The following is an 18,405-nucleotide window of genomic DNA, read 5'->3' on the forward strand; positions in this document are numbered from 1 at the left end:
GATGCATGTAAAGCATCTGAGATACAAGAGGCAACTTTCAGAGTTGGTTTTAATGAGAGTAATGTCGTTCATTAAAGTGTAATTTCCTGTTACAGAGTTGAAAGTGTTATTAATTATATTGATTACCGTTAGAATTTTAAGAATTTGGCACGCTATGTATATCTAAATATTTGGCTTAGTTATGAAGGTAACCTGATATGGGGACTTGTTATTCTTGTGTCTCGAAGTCAGTTTGCTATCAGGTTACAGAATATTGCAGAATTATTACAGAATATTTTTGTTCTGTAAATTTTCAACTATTTACGTAATCATTGCTACTCTACTAATTAAGCCGTTGGGTAAAAAAAAATTGGACGAGGGCCCTACGTATTTTTTTAATTTAATACTTTAGTTTTATGAATTTTTATGAAAAAAATATCTGATATTTTTATTTTATTGATTTTTTTTTACCGACTTCCTTGTATTTATGATAGAAACAGGTTACTTAATTAAAATAAATTTTGTTTTCTTTTTAAATTTTCAACATTTTTTATGACATTTTTATTTCTTACAAATTATAAATTTATACATTCTAAATATAAAATCCTAAAAAAAATATATGAAATAAGGAATTTGTCTTGTGTGTTCCTTGTTTATTATAGGTACTTTTTTATTTAATTTATCAGTGAAAGGAAACTCCCACGGTTGAATTATAATATTGATAGGTTAATGAGTACTGTACTAGCTATAATACCGTATAAAGAGAACAGGAAATTGAAGAATGCAAGTCAAATCAACTCCGACATTCTTCAAATAATAACGAGATGAACGCTCAAAAGAATAGAAATCTTGTCGTATGTTAAGAATACTTCATTTCATAAAAAAAATTAATAAAATGTTTTTAAGGAAGTGCTAATTAGTCACATTTTTTTTTAGTTAATGAGCCTTGTATTTCTGTTAATTTTACTTTGCATACGTTTTCTTAGTTATTTTATAAAATTTAAAATTATTGTAAAATTAAATATTAATATTTTGTAGTTATCTTATTTCTAGATGTTGTAAAACATTCAAAAGATTATCATATTTTTAGAGTTTCATAAAAAAACACTACTTTTATAAAAAAAAAACTACTTCTTTTCTTAATCTATTTTATTTAAGTTCAGTTAAAAAATATTTGTTTAAAAAATTCGAAGGTTTTTTCTCGAAGAAAGGAATAATTAAGGAATATGTATGTTTAATTAAAGTGCGAACACTAATATATGTGAAGGAAGATATTTTTATTTTGAATATTTATTTTTCTCATTATATTAAAAAGTTGCAAATTTTGTATAGTTTACTGTATGCAAAAGGAATACCTTTATTTGAGTATTTTTCAACCTAATTCACTGTTGTGAAGGCAGAAAAACTCTTGAGACTATTAGTAAAATTCTTTTCCGCTATGTTGGTATAATTTCGAGCCTTGGCCCTTTTCAGATTCCGATCCGATGATTTGTGTCAGAGTTCAGTTACCCTCTTCTTTTGTAGTCTTGTAATTTATCTGTATTGGATATATTACAGTGTACGTGCTAAGTTATAATTCAGCTTTATAAATTGTAATTTTAATTCGTTAGAATTGAAGAGGTACTTTGAAGAGGTAGACATAAAAAAATCTTGCAAAATTATACTTAACACTTTCTCTTCATTGCGTTGCAGAAATTTAATGCCGTAATGATTCTGTAATTGAGCTTAATAATCCTATTTACTGAAAGTACAACTTGTTATAAGCTTATCTGATATCACGGTAGATTCTTTACTGTGAGTATTATATGTAATCAATCTTTATTGTCTTTATATTGAAATACAGTATTTTAACAGATTTTTTGTAGCAGGAAATTGCGTTAATTTTGTTGTATAATTTTTATCGCAACTTCAACGAAGCAGAAACCCTTAATTTTTACGTTCACACGTTTATAAAACCTTGAAATTTTCTAATAAAATTATTATAGGTATTATGATTGTATGTAATAATAATACAATGATAAAAGTGTAAATCTAGTTAGATTTAATAAACTATCTGTTCTGTTGTGACCAGTAGTTGTATATGTTCAAAGGCATTATTTTTATAATAATCTTATTGTTAAATAATATAAAAATTCTTTCGATAAATACGATATGAGACTAAATTTAGTTTTTAGAACTTCTAGGTAATCCAATTGAATTGATTATTATTATTATTAATAATACATGAGGAAAGGATGACTTTATGGTGTATATTTTGTTATTAATACGAAAACTACAATATTTATTATTCCTGGCGTGTGTACTTTAAGGAGTGAAAATTAGCAGTCGTTTCGTGTAATGCTTGTCTAATTACGCTTCATTTAACAACTGTAAACTTGTCTAAGCTTCATTTAACATTTATAATGTTTTAAATTGGGAAAAGTAATCATTTTTGAATTTGATAACTTAATAAAGTTATCAGTACAAAATGTTTGCTTTTTGTTGAAAAATGATAATATGAAAGCTTTTAAAATGATTAATTTCTAGTTTTTGGAATTTAAAGAATTTTTTATCGGTCTACTTTCTGTATGAACTTTTAATATGTGGAGGTTTGCTTAACTTCTTTCACCTATTTATTAATAGAAAATAATTCCTTGTAATCAGCTTTCATTTTCACATATGTATTTCGTGAAAAATCGAAGGATTGTGATAATTAAAAAATCTGACGTGTACACCACATACTTCCTTTTAGGCCTATTGAATTACATATACACATTTTTAAAAAATGAGAAGTACATAAAACTTTATTTTATTAATAACTTCTGATATTTTATCTTTTTTTTTATTGTTATTATTGAATTATTATTTATTGTAATTTTTTTCTACAATCTGAGGTTAATAATTATAAATAAATCAATATATTTTAATTAAAAAAAAGTAAAAAAAAGGAGATAAAATTGAATTCGAACTTGTTTTCCCCTTGTCAGATCCAAAAATTTCATTAATTAAAATCTTAGTTGGATATATCTCTGGAACCAATGAATTAAGTACCACTTGTGAAATATTTGTTGAAAATCTCTCAATAAGGGCTTATTACTGCAGTTAAGAAAAAGTCCAAAATCCAAATTTTTGGATTTTGGACATTTTTGGTCCAGTCAAATGCAATCAAAAGAGTAGGTGCACAACTAGATGTTGCACCAGTCATAAATCCAAAATTTCAATATCCTACGGCTGATCGTTTTTGAGTTATGCGAGATACATACGTACGTACAGACGTCACGCCGAAAATAATCAAAATGGATTCAGGGATGGTCAAAATGGATATTTCCGTTGAAATCTGAAAACCGAAATATTTCATGATCACAATACTTCCTCTACTTCGTACAAGAAAGTAAAAATTGGTAACTATATTGAATTCTTAATTTCTTTATGAAATTTTCACTATTTACATGATAACTGTATGTTTAAAATTTAAGTTTAAACATACAAAATTTGTAATCATATTTCGTTAGATTCTCCTATTCACAATAGTTTTGGTGAGAATTGTTTTACCTTGACATTTTTATTTCTACGTCTGTTCTGGACATGCATTTTTTTTAAATTCGATAATTTCTATTTAATGAAACAGTTTTTATTCTATGTTGATTTGCAGCAAATGATCGGATGATTTACGTCCAATTTATCGAATGTTCTATTAAGCGAAATTTTTTTGTCGAACCCCGGTATTGCAAAAAACCAAAACTGTAATGGAGAAGTAAATATTTAACGTAGCCGTGAATTTTACGATTTGTTGTTTTATAGTTTGGAAACTCAAACAGATGAATCATTCTAATTCAAAAATGCGTGTTATTGTAATGTTTTTTCTATTTTTTTAACCTTCGGGAGGACAGTTAGGTATTGCTTGAAAGGATGAGATGGAATGACAATTTGTAGCTCGTGAAAACGCCGTGTCTGACTGGGATTCGAGCCCGGGACCTCCGGATTAAAGGCCGAGACGCTACCACTTGGGCCACGGAGGACGGAATTATTGTAATGTTAATTCGTACGAGAAGAGCTATAAAACAATGTTTCGGCTAGATATAAGGTTTTCAGGTTATATTTGATATTTAATTGTTACAGGTCTGAAAAAAAGGAGATGATATATGTTTTAATATTATTTATCGAATGTTTTAATATTATTTATCGAGTTCAATTCCTGATCTAATTTATTAAGCTTATGAAACGCTAAAATAGCATTGTTAACAAGATCTCTGCAGGAGATTATGAAAACACGGTAGTCATTTTCAATGTATATAAGTGTATATAAACTTGTATGTTGTGTAAATGATGTTCATGCACTCTGGTATGAAGTTAAGTTTATACAATCACCTCAAAATAAAATCTCCTGTCATTTTTTTTAAATTGATGCATAAAATTAAGTGAATTATTTAGCTACAATACTAGCTAGGTGTTTCGATTACCGAGAAATTTCGATAACAAATGAGGAACATTAAAAATTTACTGAAAATCTTAGTTTTTATTTTGCTTTAACACGCCAGAATCTACCGATTTTAATTTAGTATGGATATGAGTTTCTTTTATGTATGCTTTGGAGGTAAGTCTAATGATGATAAAGCCTATATATTTAAGATTTTACTGGGTACTTAGAACTAAGATGTATTTTTCATTATTCGTTTTCTTGAATTTTAAATTTGAAAATTGTGAAAGAAGTAATTTTGAATTTACGATATAAAATTTTGTTGATATTTTTTATCATATCTGATTTCAAAATTAAAAATTTTTCCTATATTTTAGTTAATTTCAGTTGTTTTTTAAACAATTTTTGTAGATTCTATTCTGCATTTACAGTATTAAGACTTCTTTCGTGTTAGTCTTAGGTTACTCATAAAAATTATAGTCATTATATAATTACTGAATTAACGAATTATGTTTTCTTTATGAAATACTATAATTAAAATTAAAAGGAATTAATAAAAACTAATGAACTAACAATAAATCATTAACATAATACTGTACCACTTTATATAAATTTAAGAAATTTATTTTCTAATATTTTCACTAATTACATAATTAATGTGGCGTTTAAAATTTAAATTATTTTAAAAGAATAGATTTTTTTTATTTTAGGCTTACGTTAAATAATACCTCTTAATACATAGACCGTTGTATTTTGTATGGAGTAGGTTTATGTAATGTAATTATTACATTCCTTTGTATTATCTCATTAAGTATCATTACTTTAGTTACAATATTTTATTTATTATTTCTTTTTATTGGTGATAATTATCATATTTTGATTTACAATTCATACATTTGAATATCTTTTTTCTTTTTTTTTTAATTAAGCTTTACATTTTGTTTGGAATCTAGAATATTGTTTTGTTTTTAGAAATGTAAATTTCCGTTAAAGAATTAATTTGTTATTTTTGCACATTTTTATTTTTGGATTAGTTGTTTCTTTAAAATTTTGACCTTCATATCCGTATTTGTTGAAGTGCGTAGGTTTTTCAGTTAGTAACTTATTTATTGTGGCCTTCCAACAATTTATTTTTGGTGGTTGACTGATATAAATTTAATTATTTTTTTAAATATTCAGTTTAATATATTGTTTAAAACTGCTGAAGTGTTTTTAACAGCTTCCGTCTTTAAATAAATATTTATTTAGCACTTATATTAGGGCCTTCTCGTATTGTTTACTCATTTTTTGTTTGTTTTATAGAATTATAATGTTATCAAGCATCTTATTAACAAAAAAGCGTAGTTCTAAATGACTTAACTGATTTAAAATGAGGATTTAGAAATAGCTCCAGGTTTATGTTTTCCCTTTTGTCTTTTTGAAGGGTTATCTCATCTCACTACTATATAAAGGGACGTCTTTTTCGTTTATTCCCTATAACCACGAAAACTACTGAACCAATCATTACGAATTCTTAAGTGTATCTTTCTTATTGCCCCCGGATTGTTTCGTACAGTTCAAACCTCACCAGTTTCACTAGTATATGTATCATAAATTTAAAAAAAAGTATAGAATTAACCTAGAACTTTTAGTAAATTTAATATCATTATCTATATCGATAGATATTGTTTATTTCTATTTCATTGTCTATATCAATATAGACAGTTATATGATTTATTAAATTTAATTTCGTTATCCATAAAAAATTATTTTGTATTATTAAAGCAATATACGTAAAAATAAATTAGTTTAAAAATAAAATTAAAAGGAATGACGTACATTTAACCATTAAAAAGTTGTTATTCATCCAAATTAATGTATTTATCTGGTAAATTGTGAATAGCAAAAACTGTGAGAGCAACAGCTCGTACATAATTACTAAAAAACTATTTACTGAAGTTCTATGCGCATAAAGAGTGGGCGAAGCCACGACGAAAGATGCTAGTCCTGGTATGAATGATATTTTTCTGTTAGTTAACATTTACTATAACTGAGTAATAATTAAATATATAATTTAACTATATCATAGGTAAAAAAACTTAATCATTTATATATACGAATTTATCTGTATGAATTGATTTATAAGAATATGAGGAAGATTCATTCACGAAATGAAGTGTATTAGTTGTAGCACATCTGGAAATCTCTGAAATATTTCTGTACACCTGTCTGGACCCGTCGATAACAGGGTACTTCTTAAAGTGACAGAGTAGCAAGTAGTTTTTTTTAAATCCCAAGTTCACCAAATTCGAATGTATTATTAGTTTCAGCTCGACAATAAATGGTGGCAGGAAGAAATAAACGAAAAACTTGCACCATTAATATTTTATTAGTAAAATTATGTTTAGATGTTAACCCTATACAAAACTAGAATATATACATTTCACATTAGTCGAAATACCGGGATTTTTTTCTGATTATATAGACCACACAATTATCAAGAAATAAAAGTGTAGAAATACTTTATAACAATACCTAATATCAGACTTAACCTATAATCAGATTAGAGACAATCCATGATTATATTGACTCGCATGTAAAATTTACAGATTATATAATGTTGATGTTATACAACTATAAAAAAAGTTATATTCTAATTTCATAAAAAAAAAATTGTATGCCGACTGTAATTACTAAAAAAAAAATTACTAAAAATAAAAAACGCATATTTAATTATTTACACAGTTTTTTCTCTGATTCTTATCCTCTGTGTAAAGGATTTGGTTACCTTTGTTAACCAATCGGACACATTTTGATTATTCTTTTCTCTAAAAAAGCAGATTACAAAATAATTGAAAACTAATAGGCAATAGCAAAAGGGATATCGAAATTTTACTTAATTTTCAATAGATTTTTTATAACCTCCGGTATTACCGTTAGGTATTGCTTCAGAGGATGAGATGAATGATTTGTAGCGTGCGTGAAAATGCGATGCCTGACCGGGATTGGAACCCGGGACCTCCGGATAAAAGGCCGAGACGCTACCACTCGCGTTCGTAGGCCGTCCAATAGAATATTTAAATAATTCTTAACTAACGTTGTTGAATACATTCTGTTTGATCATGCTCTTGTGAAAGAAATAAAGTTCATAAAAAAATTACAAATTCTAATGAAAAAAAGAGGAATTTTTTACTCACTTCTACAAAGCTGACATTATAAAAGTAGTAATTCACCGATAAGAATTATTTTATTAAAATTAAGAAATATTATTACGCATGTCTGCACTAAACATAGAATTAAAAAAGTTAATATATTCCTTTGATTATTTCTGTTGACCTTGGGTAAGAATCTTACCAAATTTAGTAAGAATATCGTGTTAGCTCACTTTTCTTAAACATTTATATCTTGATGTGTATTAATTTAGTTCTAAATTCCTTATTTTTCATCGTTGAATATTAATTAGTCTTAAGTTTTAGATTAAATTAACTTTTTAGGCTGTTATAGTCAAGTAATTGACAAAATAAATCACAGACCGTGATCTTTGTTATTATAGTTCTTCTCTTACTTTATCATTATTATTGAAAAACAATTGAGTTTATTAAAAAGTTGAGAAAACTTTTGATTTTATCGTTTTCAGGAAAATAAGACTGAAAGTAAAAATATAATTAAAAAACACAATTTTAAAGCAAAATCTATTGGCTAGATATGAAATATTTGATATTGTAAAATTTAAAAACTATTTTTTTCAAAAATGATTCCTACGATATTGGAAAAAACATATTATATTTATAAATAAGTATCCCCTACTAAGTATAATGTATAATATGCATTGTTTTTGTTATTTTTCAATTGAAAGTCGCTTTCACCTGTCCCCCAGTCTTTCTTGTTTCTGTGAATCACGTAAAGCAACCGAGGTATAAAAGGCACTAATAAGAGTTTTTTTCTGAGAATGATGGTATGCACCATGTAGCCAGTCATCGTAGTGAATAGAATGAAAGTGTCACTCGTAGCACAGAGTTCCTCCTGGGCTTGAAATCCCAGTACGCAACGGCATGCGTACCTCAATAAACAAGGCGACAGGAAACTGCTTCTTAGTAAGTCTGGATTTGGTGCTTGTTTATTATATTGATAATGATGCTCCCGACGGTAGAAATCTGTGATTCTTAACCCGTGTAGATATATAGATATAATAGTGGCGTTTGCTTTGCGCCTGTAATGTTCAAATCTGGTACCAGTCCATATAGCGGATAGTCTCAACCCCTGGTTGCTTATGCGGAGCTCTGAGCTTTGAGTGATTCGGCCACTGGTAAGCCCTCAAACTTTGTAGATGATATCTAAATTTCAATGAAATTGTTCTAATAGTTTTGGAATTTTTAAGCCACAAAAATTGATACGTAAATAAATAAAATTATAAGGAAACCATAATTTAATTATGAATGGTATTTTCGTATTACTCATATCTCAGAACTTAAAGAAAATTCATTTTCATTCCCTACTCCCACTATGCGATAGAAAGTAATAACGTACTTTTCTTCGAAAATTCGGTAAAAAAGTTGTCAGATCCGTTCTCTTATATAGTAGTGTTAAGACGTTAAAAAACAAAAGGCAGAAATAGAAAAATATAAGTAGCTGAAATAATTAGTTTTTTAACAACCATTGAAGATGTTTCAAAATATCTTTTATTTGTAGAGCCACGATGTTGATGCACAAAAAAAGCAAAGATATATAAAAAAATTAATTCATTATGTGTGTCCCATGGTTTTAACCACTATACTATAAATATCCAATAAATATCTAACCATGTTCGGTTATGAAATAACCAAATAAATGTATATATATTTATAAATTTATACAATAAATAAATCTAAAAGTATAAATATAATCTAACCAAACTTAACCTAAGCTCGCTTCGCTCGCTAATCAAGGTTAGCCAGTAAAGTGAGGGTAGTTTAAGTTTGGTGGATCTTATATATATATATATAATTATTTATTTTATTATTTGGTTATCTCATAACCGAACATGGACAGATATTTATTGGATATTTATAATGGTGGTCGTATAACCCATGAGACCGTAGTATTTTTAAAGAAAGGATAATGTTATTCGATTACGCTAATTAGCCACAAATTATTAATTTCTGGTGAAAGACCAGGAAGAAGTTGCTCTACGCGTATGCTGAAAAAAAATTCAATTATAATATTGAATTATAAATTCATTTATAAAAAAATTATAATCAGATCACGGCAGTCAACACTTTATAAATATTCTATCTGTTCTTATTTCATTTTTATTTATAGTTTAGTGATTCATATTGTTGTTTTTGTCCGTAATCCATTATCCTTACACATATTTTAGATTTGAAAAAACGTGTACCATTAATCCATTAATGATTTTTAAATACAGTTATTTATTTCTTATCAGAAGGTCGTTTATTTATTATGGGGAATTAGGTTTTTGTGTTTTAATAAAATTTTCTATCTATACATTTTTTTTCCCAAGAAAACAAAAAGCATTGTTAGATTATTACGTGGTGGTTTTTGTTTGATGTTATGTCCTCTTAATGTCCAGTTATATTTTAATTAAGATTAACTTTTAGGTTTTTGTAATTTGTTCTTGTAATTTAACATTGACAAAAACATCTAGGTTAAACCTTGTTTACTTCCTTTGTATTTTATATATATATATATATCATTTTACGTTACATCTTTGACTTCTCTCTTTCTATCGTTCACGGTACTGACAGCAGTTTTACTGTGTTCCGTTATTTCTTATCTTTTATTATTATTATTATTTTTTTCTTTTATTATTGTTTGTTGTCGGCAGGTGAGTTCTGTGCTAGCTGTAGTGAAACCAAAAGTCCCTTTCATAATGCCAGTTTAGCCTTGCATATCTTTGTAGGTGTAAAATAGCTTAGCTTCCTACATGTCTCTTATATTGTCTGTTCTGGTCTCCTTGATGTATAGTCCCTATTATTCTGAATGATGTTCATATTTATTTTGAATGATTTTTATCCTTAAATTTATTTCCGTTATATTTAGCATTATAAAACTCTTTACAATTAGTTTTTATTTATTGCGTGTTTAAAATACTCTTCACAAGATTTTATTTCTGATGATTACTTTCTTAAACAAATATAAAACTGGAATAATTTATTGAATAAAAATATTGTTTATTTTATAAAGGATTATATTTAAATCTTAGTTTAATACATCCTATTAATCTGAGTTCTAGATTTTTACATTTTGTAACGTTCTGATTTTTAATTTACTATCAGACCTGAAATAGTATTTTGTATGCAATAAAAGTATTATGTATTTTATTTTATATGACTAATTTTTGTATATAAAAGTAAAAAAAAAATTAATTTGATTTATTATGAGACATTTAACTTGTATAGTTAAGTAGCTGATATTATTAATGAATAGTGTTAAAGAAACTTTTTTATACCATTACAGAACCAAATTATCTTGTCACTTTAAAGGAAAAGAAGACACGTTATTTATTACTCTTATAAATGCTTTGTTTCGTATGAGTGCAGAACTTCTCTGGTAGATCGTTTCTTTTACTGAAACGATTTTCATATATTAAGGATGTTATTTGTAAACTATCCTCTGTTTACTAAATGTTTTCATTAATTCTGATTTCTCTGGCACCTCCATCAACTGTAGATAACTTCTTATAATCTTGAATAGCAAAAGAATATTTTTCAATTTTAAAGAAGTCGATTCCGTCCGTAATCTTCGTTGATTAAGAAGATTCGTATTCTTGGATTTTATTATAAATATATATTGGTGATCGTGAAAACAAGGGAGAAACCCCTTTTGATGCTTTAGTATTTTAACTTTTTTTTTTTGTTTTTTTTTTAATTTAATAATTTGGTGTATTATAAGCTTTACAATGAATAAAAAAAAAATTCCTTTCAAATCTTATTTCTAAAATGGAAGCCGGGTGATATAAAACTTTCTTAACTGAAAAGAAAAGATTTATTTTTGAAAATTTAGCTACCTTTAGGAAATTTAATGTTTTTGAAAGTTTAATATATTCAAAAAAGTATTAAAAATGTATAAATTGTGAAAATTGCAACCCTAAATTTAAATTACTAATTAAAATTTCATCAAAATCGATCATTTTTAAGAAAGTCTTCTTTAAAAGTACGACATCTTTTGCATTTGATTTAGTTTGGTTATATACGAGGGCAGTCCAGAAAGTAACGTATGTTTTGAAATAAAAAACCAACCAAATAAAAAAAATAAATTTTATTGTATACATTTGAAAGGGACGATCTTAAACTATTTTCCTATATAATCGCCATTTAAATTGAGGGACTTATCATAACGATGCACAAGCTTTTCAATTCCTTCTTTGTAGAAATCTGCCGCCTTATATTTTTGGCACCCATTTGCACAAAACTTGTGATATTCAATCTTCCCTGATAAAATCTCATACAGTAAAGTTCGTGAAATTTGGGGGAAATGAAGCGAGATTTCCGTTAATCGTAATGCGGGGATTTTCACGAATTTTATCGTTTAGTTTCATCGTCAGTTCATCAGTCACAAGGCTAGCCCGACCATTGTGGTCCTGATCGTGAACATTAGTGCGGCCATTTTTAAACTGAATGCTTCACTGTCTCACTCTACCTTCACTCATTATTCCATATCCGTACACCTCCCAAAGTTGCCGATGAATTTCAATTGGTTTGAGGTTTTTTGTCAGTAAAAACCTAATCACTGAATGCACCTCACAATCCACGCGATTTTCTATTGAAGCGCACACATTTCAATAATTCACAACGAATAAAGTAGAAAAATCACAGTCCACATGCTACGACAGCTTGATGCGTACTGGTTGTAGAAACGTTTTGACACCAAGATGGCGGCTGTATCTCCCCGCTAGGCACAAACGTAAGTTACTTTCTGGCTATCGTGTATGTAATATATTAGTTTTTATATTTGTAATAAAAATATTTATTATGGTTTTGTAATTTTTTAGATTTTCTTCATATTGTATTTTTTTTAGGTTTATTTCAATTTCTTTTTTAATACTATTTTTTGCCATCGTTATGTTCAATCTATATACTGTAAAACAACACGTTTAGTTGAATGAAAGTTTTAGCATCTACTCTTTATTATTTGTTTTATAATAGTTCAGATTATAATGAAACTACACTGTTCATAGTACATTACAGACTATTTTTATTATCTGGTTCCTTGAATTCATGTTATTCAAGACAGATGCTAGATGGTTACGTCAATTCTGTATACGTGATATGTATTAATATCTAATATGTGAAATAGCTGAATATAGTAACAACAAAAAAATTGAAGCAGAAGTTAGAAACTATTTATTTAGGTAATTAACATTATTAATAGAAATCATTTAATTAATAAATATATTTTTAAAGTTTAAAAAGATTCAGACTTTGAAAATTCATACCGTACCGTAACTGAAATAGCTTAAACTTAATTCCAAAGAATGCCTATAATTCTTTTCTTAACCCAAATATTTTTACTAGCTTATCAATCGTATGCCTTTTTGAAAATAACTAGTAGCTTATATAATGAATTGTTTCTTTTAGAAAAAATTACATTAATTTGTTGTTTTCCATTATCCTTTTCCAGTCATTTTTATGGCTGTGATTTATAAATCATTTGAGATATAAGAAAGACTAACTTGTATTGCTTTCTCTGAAAGTAACTTTATTTACACAGTGAGTTCTTGTATATGCACGTGAGTCGTTTTGATGGATTTTACATACATATTCGATTGAAGGAATAAAGCAACGTCACTTTCTTCCTCAATTTCCCTAGTGAGCATGGATAAGATGTTTGTTATTATTGAAATTGACTTTGTTATTTTCAATAGGGATTTTCGTCTCGAATTAGATCACGTAAAATCATTTGACTATACTAATCTAGACAAATAAAATGTATTTATGGATATTTGAGGAGATCGGGATGAGCAAAATGGCTGCAATATTTGTATACCATCCCTGGATAAGTAACTAAGAAAGATGATTGATAATAATTAACTAATCTACAAACATAGAAAAAGTGTGTGATGAATATAAATGCACATGGAATGATTAAATTGAAGTTTTATTGCAAAAATAGTTGTTTTAACCACCTTAATTTCAGTTTAATGCTACGTTAAAGGAAAAAAATTGTATTTAATACAACCTATTGTTAGTTTTAACTTTTATGTACTTTGAAAATAACAATATTATGTGAGTCCGTTATATTTTTTAAACTCATTTAACATAGATTCTTATTGGTAACCTTTTAGCCATGTTTAGTCTATTATACAGTGGCGTGTCTGAGATTGTAGATGCTATAGAAAATAGCGTGTTAAAATTAAACGTAGGTTTATTATAATTTGACCTTGGTGGAATGTATTCTTTGATTTTAAATTTAAGTCTAGATAAAAAAATCCTTTTATATGTTCATAATACACACAACTGGTGTCATCTTGTGTTTCACTACCTTCTGGTTGGTATTTGATTATAAAATCAGTCTGTCGTATGTATTATTTATTTTGTATTATTATTTTTTTAAATTAGAATATATATTTTATAGTCAAAATATCTTTTTTATGATAAAATAAAAGTTTTTTGATACGTTTAGCATTCAGACTAAATAATATTTTTTATTTTTTACAGCAATATATTAAAATTAAATACTTTTATTATTTACTGATTTTTTTATTTATTTTTTTGTGGGTGGGTAGACATGGTTTTTATTTTTTTCTATGATAATATTATTATACTAATATATTTATAAGTCGATCATTATTCATTGAAATATACATCTCCCAAAAATGTTCCTTCAATATCCATTTTTGTTTTCAAAACGTTAATGAAATCAGTCTCTGTAATATACAAACTATTATAATAAATTTATGGTAGCAAGTTAAATCATTTCTGAGATAGGTCTATAAATCCAGAAACATATATGCACACACAAAGAATGAATACTGTGGCAGAGAAAAGGAAAACTACCTATGCAAACATCGAAATTAAAAACTTTAAAATACAAAGATTTTTAAATTAGTGAGGCGCACAGATATTTTTACTCTTTGGATGTGATTTTTATTTAATGAAGGAATATTTTATGGATTTGATTAATTTCGTTTCGTTTTAAACATCCAAGGCAAATTTTTGCCAAGGTAGAGGGCACGACAGTTACGGCTGATAGGGGCGTTGGACATGTTCATTTGCTCATAAAGGACTTAGACTAGACCCCTTCCCTCTGAGGTGGATTTAGTGCGTGATATCCGCAAGACGGCTGGAGACTCAGTGACGATAGATGATGTCCTTTCCCTGCGGCCCTCATTTGGGAATACAAAGGTGGCAACGGTGGCGGTTCTGCCTTTGCTCTTGGATAAATTGCTGAAAGACGGCTGCAGCCTCATTGGGTGGGTGTCTTGCCGTGTTTCAAGAAGGTCAGCTGAGGAGCGTTGCTATTATATTGGGGGATTGGGCACCGGGCTGGGTCCTGCGACGGTCTCGATAGGCGAGGACATTGTTTCAACTGTGGGATTGCTGGACGTCTACGTAAGGATTGCCCAACGGAGGCAAATGTACCTTTTGTAATTCTCGGAGGCATTCTCTCGGGGGACGCGGCTGCAGGACCAAGACCAAATAATGAGGTGCTTTTCCTGTGTTTTAGGGAAGACCTGGGTTGGGTCAGCCCTGTCCAGGAGGGTTGGGCTGCTTAGGTGTCCCGCTGTCGGTAATTGGACAGTTACACTCCCTTAGTGTTCCGATCGGACTTCGATGAGGGGGCAAAGTAAAAGTAAGGCCGTTTTCCCGGTGGGGGATCACTTTGGGGTTCCCCATTTGAGGCGTTACGTCAAGACTGGAGTCCCGGTGGGGGAACTCTACGAGATCTCCTCATCAGAGGCTTAGCGACTAATTAAACACCGAGTTCCGGCTGTCTAAGGAAAAGGTTAGTTCTCGATTAGGCAGTTTGAGGCGATGGCACCCCCTGGAACTGTGTTCATGCTTGGTTTCGGGTCAGGCTCCGGGGGGGGGGGTTAAAACTGATGAACTCAACAACAAAAAAGTAAAGAGGAGTAAAAACCTAAGATAAATTTTATAATAAATGATGTAAAATATATTGATACTGATCAGTTTACGCAGAACAAAAAAAAAAAAATTGTATGGAAGTGCATAATATATATATATACATACATGATGTATGTTATGACTTTCGATTTTTCATGTCCCTTAACTTTGAAATGACTAGCGTAATGGTAACGTATATTATCACCTACGATATATTTTGTACTGCGATTACTGAAGTATTTTTCAGCGATCTAATACAATCTGAATCTTTTATGCTTTAAAAGCGTACTTGTATTGAGCCCTTTATAATTTACCATCTCGTTTTTATATATTTCATTACCTTTTTTAACATTAGTTTTATTTATTATTTTGTTATATTCACATTTTACATATTTTAAATTTTATTTCTCTAATTTTTTGATATGGGAAAATTGTGTAGAAAAAAAGTTGCACTGTTTAATTATATTTTATTATACGTATAATATTTAGGAAGTGTGTTTATGTTTTATTTTTACTATTATAAGGAGAAATGTTTATTTACAACTGACTGAATGGCCAGACAGGAAACAGGAGTGGAGTTCAATATCCCCGGTCTCCGGCCGACAGAGCGAAGCGTATGTGTTTCCGGTAAGAAGGCGGACCCAGTTTTGCCACGTGCTGGTACCCTCTAGTTGACACTAATTGCTTAAAATATACTTTAATTTATATTAATTAATTAATAATTTGCGTACATTGTACAGTACGTAACTGTTTTGCCTAATGAAATATACAGTTCATAACCAGAAATGTTTTTTTGTTTAAAAAAAATGTAAACTTCTAAAAAATAAAAAGATATGTTTTTTAATTTTTAGATTTACTCTGGTTGATGATACAACTACGTTTTTGTTTCAGTGCAAACAGTGATGACATTCACGTGTAATTTATTGGTTCGGCCTGATGATGTAGCATTGTTTCACTGTCTTTAGTGAGATTGTCATACCGTGCCAGTTACATTTTGTATAATAACTGTATCAATATATCAAAGTCCTGTAACGTTATACAGCCACCCCAAATATTGACATAAACTGTTAACATGTTGCATATCACGAAAAATTGTTCGTTTGTACATTTATACAGTAGTAATTAAATATTTGCGCGTCAGTAACAGGAAAGGTTCATCTATTTCTCGTAAACATCAAAATTGTGTATTCTATTTATAGAATATTTTTTTTTTTAAAACAATGAAATTGAATCCATATTGAATCCATACGTAAAGCTTAATTGAATGTATTGAAACAAAACATACCAAATAAATAATAGTTTCTGAAAATTGTTTATTTCATGATCGTACAGATTTAATGAAATAAGTTTGATTACTTGCTAATTTGTATTTCTTTTTTCTTAATACGATTTACGTCAAACAAAATTTATATACATATAAAATATTTCGCTTAAACATTCTGATTTTTTTAAAGATTTTACATTGGTTCTGGATTTAACATCTTTATGTTAATACGTTAAATTTGTGTGCGTGCGTGCGTGCGAGTAAAGTTATCCACGAGTCTATGAATCTTTCTCGTCCTTGTGCTCTCTATACCCTCAGTGGATCTATGATTCCTCCGACATCCGGGAAGTTTGCTTCCCCTCTTTTGTGTTCTTTCATATCATTAAATAATCATACCACCATGTATAATTTTATCTTCCTTTCTATAAACATCTTCATTACTTTCCAATTCCAAATGCGTAGGATTTTCGGATTTTCTGACAAGCACGCACACATTATGTATATGCATGTGTGTATGGTTGGTAGGTTCCATGATGTGTTTTTGCGTTCTTGTGGTGACGCATGGTTGTGTAAATATTTATTTATGTATCTTATGTTACATATAAGGATGAAAATTTTTTTGTGGTTTTTTTAAAAAAATATTTCTTTTTTTTCCAGGTGCGTATCAGATATCTTCGCCGTAATACAGTACTTTGTTGCAACGTGATGTTGTAATTTAGCGTTATTTTTCTACATAGTAAGGTATATAATACGTATTAATTATATTCATTCAATATTTACAATAAAATATTATGTTAATTAATCTAATTACTATGTAGTTTTATGACGTTAATATATCTAATTTTAAGTTTCAATTTACTAGTTTTATTTATAATTGAAATGGCCATCTAGGTTTAGATTTTAAGTAAGATTCTATGTAAATTGTTTTTGAACTATAATTTTGTTTTTCACTTTATTTTTATAACCTGTTAAATCTTGCATTCTGTCGCAGGTTTTGTTTTTTATAACATGTTGTAAACCGATTAATAGATTTTATGTTTGTACCGAAGAAAAATCGTTAAGGAAACCGATATGAGTTTATCATTTTATTATTAGTCTATTAGGAAATTATTTCAATCCATTGTGTATCGATAGGAATGTTTATTTTTCAAAAGCCAAAAGCAATATAAGGTTTTTACATAGTCGTTTCAGTATTTTCAGAAGTTTATATTTGTAGACTATAATTTATTTTTATGTTTGATTCTTGATGTTTAAGTGCATAATTCTTTCTGTATTCTTTTCAATATTACGTTCTACTTTTTCGAATTAATCGTTTCTGGCAGCTCCTGCTCAAAGTCCTATTATTTCATGTTGTATTCTCCTACGAGGCACCTGCGTTCTGGAAAATTTAAAGGATTATACATAAAATTATAGCACAATTTATTGTAATTTACGGACATTATTTTCCAGTTTTTTTTTTTAAGTTCCCGAATACGGTATTTTGTAAAAACAATTGAAAGTACCACTTTTCTGTTTTCCCCTCCGCAGTTATTTCTTCCATAAATAATTCGTAAGTTTGAGAGAGAATAAAATCTTTTATCATTATTAATTTTTATGTATACAGTGGAAAGTTTATTTGTCGATTAAAGTAAATTTAGCCTACCTAATTAATAAAAGCATACCCTGCTCTTTAAGAGGTAAGTGATATAGGTTGACATGCACTGTATGTTAATATAATATCGCTT

At 28.5% G+C, this 18,405-nt stretch overlaps 1 protein-coding gene across 3 annotated transcripts in view; it reads left to right on the forward strand.

Moving 5' to 3' along the window:
• Positions 1-18,405, forward strand: part of Dyrk2 (Dual-specificity tyrosine phosphorylation-regulated kinase 2) — a 395,412-nt gene that overhangs the window by 130,246 nt on the left and 246,761 nt on the right. The window contains exon 2 of one of the 3 annotated variants that reach the window (XM_075356127.1): positions 17,339-17,422. The exons of the other annotated variants lie outside the window; for them this stretch is intronic. The gene's annotated coding sequence lies outside the window, so the exon portion shown is untranslated. The remainder of the gene's footprint in view (positions 1-17,338; positions 17,423-18,405) is intronic. 3 annotated transcript variants of the gene reach the window in all.

The sequence above is a fragment of the Lycorma delicatula genome, chromosome 2 (genome assembly GCF_047948215.1).
Source record: "Lycorma delicatula isolate Av1 chromosome 2, ASM4794821v1, whole genome shotgun sequence".
NCBI classification, from domain to species: domain Eukaryota; kingdom Metazoa; phylum Arthropoda; class Insecta; order Hemiptera; family Fulgoridae; genus Lycorma; species Lycorma delicatula.